This window comes from Solanum stenotomum, chromosome 1 (assembly GCF_019186545.1).
Source record: "Solanum stenotomum isolate F172 chromosome 1, ASM1918654v1, whole genome shotgun sequence".
Taxonomy (NCBI): domain Eukaryota; kingdom Viridiplantae; phylum Streptophyta; class Magnoliopsida; order Solanales; family Solanaceae; genus Solanum; species Solanum stenotomum.
This window is the reverse complement of record NC_064282.1, coordinates 92,066,246-92,074,039: the sequence shown is the minus strand read 5'-3', so window position 1 is coordinate 92,074,039 and position 7,794 is coordinate 92,066,246. Positions and strand designations below refer to the sequence as shown.

Below are 7,794 nucleotides of genomic sequence, written 5' to 3'. Positions count from 1 at the left end.
AGGGGTTTTATGATTCTAAGTGTTTGGAGCTGGAACCTTTGAAGTTAAGAAGGTTTAGAGTTGGAAAAACAAAGGAGAAAAGTCGGATTTTTGGGGGAAAAGGCTGGAGCGTCGCACCAGCCAGCGCCCCCCAATAGGGGTTCTGAAGTTTCCCCCTTGGGGTGGCACGCCTTGCAGAGAGCCCAGTAGGCCCCTTTGAAGTCTGAAGGCTGGTGCCCCGCGCCTCTCAGAGCGCCAAGGACGCCAATCCTTCCCATTCCTTCCCCACTTTGTCATACATGTTCCTTGGTAATGTACCTATGTTTTATAGTTTTGTTCAACACTCTAAGGTACATCTAGACATCCCGAACTCATCCATAAACATGAGATCGATCATTACCCTTGAATCCATAATACAATTCGAGGAAAGTTAGGATCAAAGTCAATTGAAATTAGAGTCAAGCTTAGAAGTTAAGAGGTAAGTCAAAGCAAGTCTTTAAAGCTTTTCAAGAGTCTTTATTGAACGTTTTGACTTCATTTTTAGGCTCAAGTTTCAAGTTAAGTAAAGAGTGTAGAGTTTCAAGTTAAGTAAAGAGTATAGAGTTTCAAGTTAAGTAAAGAGTATAGAGTCAAGTTCATTTCTCAAAAGTTATTAGGGAGCTAAGTATTCCCAAAGAAGTTTATAAATGTTTTCACATTTAAGACGAGGGGAAACTGAGATTTTCCAATAGAGTTTTGAGCAGTTTGAGCACTATCTCTTTTGAAGAAAAAGATGAGTTTTGCGAAAGAGTTTCTAAAACATGTATAGTATGACAACCAAGTATGTCATCAATGTTGAAACAGTATGGTCTCTAGATATACCATCAATGTTTATGCAGTATGACTTCCCTAGTCATCAATGATCATATTAAAATATGGCTTTGATATGATCTTTTTAGAAACAGTTTTCAAGAGCAGTTACCTCTTTTAAGAGGGTAGTTTGAGCAATTAATTCAAACTAAAGAAAGATGTGTTTAAAACACTTATGAGCCAAAGTATTTTTAAGAGTAGTCTTGAGCACCGAATTGGGGACGCGAGTTCATATTAACTCAACCCTCCATAAAATCCATGTAGCCAACATGGGATTTAACGGGTCATCCTTTTTAGATGATCACGTAAGTTAAGCTAGTGGATCCACTAAGTTAAAGTTAAAGTAGTTCTATATGACAGCAAAGTGTAGGACAGTTTGGCAGCGTGATGGTAACAACGTTGTATCACCACTTAGGCTCCTAGTGGTGGTTGTCGGTTAGAGAAACTCCCACAGTAGAAATTGCATGGTTCCTCGAGGGGTTCTGCTTAGTATGGATGGGGGTATGGGACTTCATTCATGCATTGCACAAGTAGACTTTGAGAGGGAGTATGGTATTTTTTATGATTTTATAAATATGATTTTTGACGTCATGTTTTAAATAGGTTTACAAGCTTTATATATTGCATGTGTCTTATTACTTTATATTGAGTTCAGTTACTCAAGAGTTGATTAGAGTCAAGGTAAGTTCTTTTTTGTATCCCTTTCAAGCTTAAGTTGCTGTTTAGATGTCCAGCTCGCATACTCATACATTCCATGTACTGATGTTAGTTGGCCTGCATCTTATTATGATGCAAACGCAGGTACCCAGGATCAGCATCCAGCACGCCGTTGATCCAGTTGAGCACTCCAGAGTCAGTGGTGAGCCTCCTTGCATTCCGGAGGACTCTATTATTTCGTTTTTCCTAGTTTTGTTTTACTAGGATGTTGCGGGGTCTGTCCCAACATCCATCTCAGTATTATAAAGCCTTCATAGACAATCAGTTAGTTAGTTTTGAGTCTCTCATCTGCGTATATATATAAATATTCTATTTTGAGACTCGAGTTGCCTTTTTGGCCAGATTTTATCAGTTAGGTTGTTTTATGACCTTTCATTGCATGGAGTTATTCTGTCGAGTTAAGGTTTTTGCTGATTTAAGTAAGCCAGGCCAAGGGTTCGCTTGGGGGCCAACAATGGTCTACGAGTGTCGGCCATGTCCAGGGTGTAGACTCGGGGCGTGACAGTTGCAGTGAGTGTGCAAGAGTTATTATTGTCCAGATACCTAATGCAAAGTGTCACTAGGCTTGGACCGCAGTGATCTATAGCCTATGTAAAAATATAGGACATAAAAGAAAACTAATAATCTTTTTTCAATATTAAAGTATTTGGGCGACCTATTAAATGTTGAAACATTTAATACTAGAATTTTGGTAATTTGAATGCGTATGATTTGTGTACATTGACAATGATGATATTGAAACCCAATTTAAACTGGTCCTAAGCTAGAAAGTGTGTTGAGCTCGTTAGGGAGTATGTTCCCACTAATGGTGGCTTTCCAAATTGTCATACTTTTCTTCAGGAAGTGTCTCATCTCATAGAGTTCCACAAATTTTTGGTGTCTATAAATGCCCCCTACTTCAAGGCTTGTGGGAGTGTAAACTTGTTAAACTCAAAGACGAGACTTGAAGTACCCACAAAAATGGAGTTTCAATCTTTACAGTTTGTGGCTTCAGATTCGCATTTGATTTGTGAGAAAGGAGATAAAGGGTAAATTGGGTCACACTGGGTGTTCCAATTTATTTGCAATATTTTTTCTCAAATAAAAAAATTATATTGTAACCACATAATAAATAAAAAAGAATGACTTTATTCATAAAGATTGTGAGTGCAAATATGTGTATCCCTTGATTCCTTTCTCTTAAGATTTCTCCGTGATTCAAGGGATGTTAGTGTCACTCAAACTAAAGATGATGTGGACCTCCTTAGGATTTATTTGATCTCTGTGAAAGGATTTTATGGATCTTGTTAAAACATTTGGTTGTGAAGAAGAGTGCACCCACATCTTGATTACTTTATGAATATTCCATGAATATACGAAATTTTAGAGATGCCTATTTAAGGATATACATTACACTTTAAATAAGTGTGAGCTTGAGTTTAGGGTAAGTAATCTCCAAGAACCTTAAATGAAAGTGGACTCATCTTGTAGAGTCCCGCATAATTTTGATATATCACAAATGTCGAATTCTTGTCCCATTAATTTTTTTTGGGTCACATAGTTTACTTAACTGTCTTGTTGGATAGAGTTTTATTGTTTGATCGACTATTCCAGAAGAGGTCTTATGCTTAGAAATGTAGTATCTTTATAGAAGCCAGTATCAACAAAGATCACACTCTAGCAAAGGACTCAATAATATCTCCAAGCACATTTGGGAAAGTAGTTTCACTCTCCTATTCAAACGTGGACACAAGATTCAATTTCTCAAAATCCTCAACAGTACAACATATATGCCTTTGCATATTTGGCAAGGCATGAAGAATGTGCTTATGCATGCTAGCCTTAACTGCAGATTGAGCATAACATTCATTATTTACAAAAGTAGACCTCAACTAAGTAATTAGTCTTGGATTCAGTCTCGAATATTTGAAATAGAGATGTGTTGTAATAACATAACGTAGCACTACATCTCCAAGAAATTCCAAGTGCTAATAACATCTTGGTATCTCAGGTAGCATGTAAGATCTATGAGTGAGCACTTTAACAAGCAACAAAGCGTCATGAAACTTGTAATGTAGCAGTGATTTCCAAGTACCGTACATTGACTAGCTTCTCAGCATTCATGAGTAAGAGCCTTAAGTGCCTTAGGATAGGTGCATCAATAAAATAAATGTCCATCGCCATCCATTTCATAAATGATAAAGTTGCTACTTCCCCGCCTGAGATGAGGTAGGCACCTATTAGTGCCTCAACCACATCAGCTACACTCTTGCTTATAATCTCCTACTTTACCCTACTATACATTTTCACCGAAGGCAAACTCTTTGCCAAAGCTTTAAACTTGAGAATTATCATTAGGAATGAGCCCCATTTTATGATCGAATAGTTCATTACGGATAAATCTCAGAATTTTACGAGCACATCCAAGCTTGAACAATGTAGCATTGAAAATGATTTTAGTTTTCTTAATGCTGAAAAGACCTTCATGATGATTTTCATAAGTCTTAAACAACTGTATACTGATAGCATCTTTGAGAAAAGAGTCTCCAAGTTACCCAAGTGATTCCAAATGAAACTTCTGGAGGCATTTCTTTGTTGTCATCACTTCCAAAACCTTAGAAGTTGGGATAAAAAGTTTTAGTTTGCAGTGATAAAAAAGAATTCTTTTCAATTTTATTCGGCATGATTTCTTCCCCTATAAAGTCTAAAGGTTCTAGCACGGCAGATAGTTATTGGTGAAATAATCTTAAATTTGAGAATCTTATAAATTCTAAGGTATACACGTATGGCAGTGAATCTGTTTGGGTGGAGTATAACAGATTCACTGCCATATGTGTATACCTTAGAATTCATAAGATTCTCGAGGTCAAGAATCTTTCGCCAATAACTATCTGTCGTTCTACAACCTTTAAAATTTATAGGGGAAGCAGTCATGCTCAATAAACTCGGAAAGAAAGCTTTTGGATCACTGCAAACTAAAACTTTGTATCCCAACTGCTAAGGTTTTGGAAGTAATGACAACACAGAAATGCCTCCAGAAGTTTCATTTGGAATAACTTGGGAAACTTGAAGACTATTTTCTCAAATGTGATGTTAGTATACAACTGTTTAAGACTTATGAAAGTCATCACGAGGGTTTTCTCAGAATTAAGAAAACTAAAATCATTTCCAATATTACACTGTGCAAGTTTGGATGTGCTCGTAAAATATTAAAATTTATCTGTGATGAACCCTTCGATTTTAAAGCATGAATCATTCCTAATTCTCAAGTTCACAATTTTGATGTGGTTGTAGGCAAAGGCAAACAATTAGAAATAGTAAGAAGTAGTTGATGTGGTTGAGGCACTAATAAGTGCCTACCTCAACTCGTGTGGGGAAGTAGCGGCTTAATCATTTATGAAATGGATTTGGTTGCACATTGATTTTGTCGATGCACCTATGCCAAGACACTTCCCTGTGAATGCTGAGAAGATAGTTAATGTCTGGTACTTTGAATCCCTTCTACATTACAAGATCCATGATCCTTCACTGCTTGTTGAAGCTCTAACTCAAGGTTCATACATGCTACATGAGATTCCATGATGATATCAACGTTCGGAATTTCTTGGAGATGCAGTGATAGATTATATTTTTACAACACATCTAATTTTAAATATTCGTAGTGACACCATGACTAAATACTGATTGGAGGTCTGCTTCTTTAAACAATGAAAGATATGCTCAATATGCAGTTAAGGCTGGCCTGCATAAGCACCTTCATCATGCCTTGCCAGATCTACAAAGGCACATATGTTGTACTATTGAGGATGTTTGAGAAATTAGATCTCGGGTCCACGTTCGTATGGGAGGCTGAAACTACTTTCTCAAAGGTTCTTGGAGATATTGTTGGGTCTGTTGTTTGTGCGATCTTTGTTTATTCTAGCTTCAACAAAGATATTAATACATTTCTAAAGATAAGACCTCTTCTGGGACAGTTGATTACACCTCAAACAATAAAACTCTAGCCAATAAGAGAATTAAGTGAACTATGTAATCAGAAACGTTATTTAAAAAAGAAATCAATTTCTTTATGAGATAGGAACTCGACATTTGTAGACATTAAAATTGTGTGGGACTCTACCAGATGAGTCCAATATCAGTTAGGATTCTTGAAAAGTACTCATAGCTTACACTATATAAAGGGTAATATATCCCTTAGAGAGGGATCTTGAAAATTTCATAAATTCATGAAATATTTACAAAGATATCAAGATGTGGGTGGAATGTTCTTGATAACCAAATTCTTCAAAAAAAAAAACGAAATCCACCAAAACCTCTTTACATGGATATCAAATAAAATTCATTTTAGCTGTAAATTATCCTACAAAAGAATCAAGAGAGGGACATAATTGTACCCAAACTGTTAATTAATAAAATATTCTTCTTTCGTCATATTTATATTGTGGTTGGAGTTAATATTCCATATATAAGATTTGTTGCAAACAAATTTTTGTCTCCTAGAATCCTAACTAAAATTTATAATTTGTTTTGTGGTTTGATTAGTTCGATCAGAGTTGATTAATTGGTGTGAATTCATTCGACATTGAAGAAAAAAAATGAATATTCATTGATCAAATCATTCACTCCGTAGTCAGATAGATCTTTTGTAGAAATTAATTAATCAGACAAGAATAAAGATCGATCAAGTGCCTTTGGGGTCATCTCATACCTTCTATGTAATATTTATCTCCCAAAAGCATGGCGATGCACACACAAGATTTGTTGAAGTTTGACTTAAAATAATGAGAATGACCTCAAACAGTATAATAGGCATTGTTCATATATATATGATGACTAAATTTTAAATAATTAATAGGCTAGACTTTCCTTGGTTTTAGCTCACTGGTATTATTGTAACTAGCTTAGGTTAGTTTATCTATTATTATAAATAGTAGAAACTAGGGTTTATTTTAGGAGTTGGTTTTTGAATGAACATTTGATGTTTAGGCTTCTTTGTGAGTTTGAAGAAACCCTCATATCTGTTCAATTGAACCCTCTAGATTACTTAGGTTAGTCTCCACTAGTATGAGTTCAATTTCTTTTCACCCTTAGATTTTATTCTAGTAATTAAATGTCTTTTAGTTGCTAAACCGTCCTTTTTTACTTCTAAATCTCTGTCTTTTTTTCTGTTTCTTAATAGTATATTTTGTTTGCTTGATTGTGGTTCACTTTATTGTTCTTGCGTCTAGAATTACATCAATTGATATTTCTCCCTCTTCCTTTCTATTTCTAAACCATGCTTTCTTGTTTGTGATACTCGGTAAGTCTATCCTTCAAAGCATAAATAGAAGAACTCACCTACATTTTTGCCGCCGCTGAAAATTGTACTTGATACCTCGTGGTTCTCAACTCACTTCCTTGACGACCAGGTAATGTTTTTGATTGAATGCTAAAACAATATATTTCAGATGCAAAAGGAATTTTCCTGTAGTGAACAATATATTAAATTGCCTTTTTATTATGTTCCATGAACCCTACTATTCTAGGTAGGTATTAATTGAGTTTTGGTGCCCCTCCAATCTGTGAAGTTCTTTATGTCGTCATGATTTAATTATTAGCTTAAGGTAATATGGGGATTGGAAGTATAACTTATACATGTCACTTGTACATCCATTCCTCCTCGCCCTGATCCAAAAAACCAAGAGAATTGATCCCAACTAGCTTAGAATTGACATGTAGTTGTTGTTCATATCAATTTTTTTTGACAAATGCCTTTATCATAACTTCCACATAATGCCTAATACTGTAAACCTTTTATACTAGTATGATCAATATACTGCTAGCTTTGATATTCACTTAAATTTTATTTAACTTGGTTTTTAAATACTTAGCATTGGGTGTGCATGAGTTATTATTGTCCAGATACCTAATGCAAAGTGTCACTTGCCTTGGACCACAATGATCCACAGGTTATGTAAAAAATACAGGACATAAAATAAAACTTGTTAGGAATGTGTGTTGCATTGGGTGCGTGAGTTCTTATTGTCCAGATACCTAATGCAAAGTGTCACTTGGCTTGGACCACAGTGATCCATAGCCTATGTAAAAATTTTAGGACATAAAAGAAAAATAATAATCTTTTTTCTAGATTAAAGTATTTGAGCGACCTATTAAATGTTGACACATTTAATACTAGAATTTTGGTAATTTGAATGAGTATGATTTGCGTACATTGACAACAATGATATTGAAACCCAATTTAAACTTGTCCTAAGCTACAAAGCGTGTTGA

General features: G+C 35.3%; 1 pseudogene; it reads right to left on the bottom strand.

Annotated features, from left to right (window-relative positions):
• Positions 1 to 3,257: 3,257 nt before the first annotated feature.
• LOC125858707 (endoribonuclease Dicer homolog 2-like) lies at positions 3,258 to 4,458 on the bottom strand (annotated as a pseudogene).
• Between the last annotated feature and the right edge of the window lie 3,336 nt (positions 4,459 to 7,794).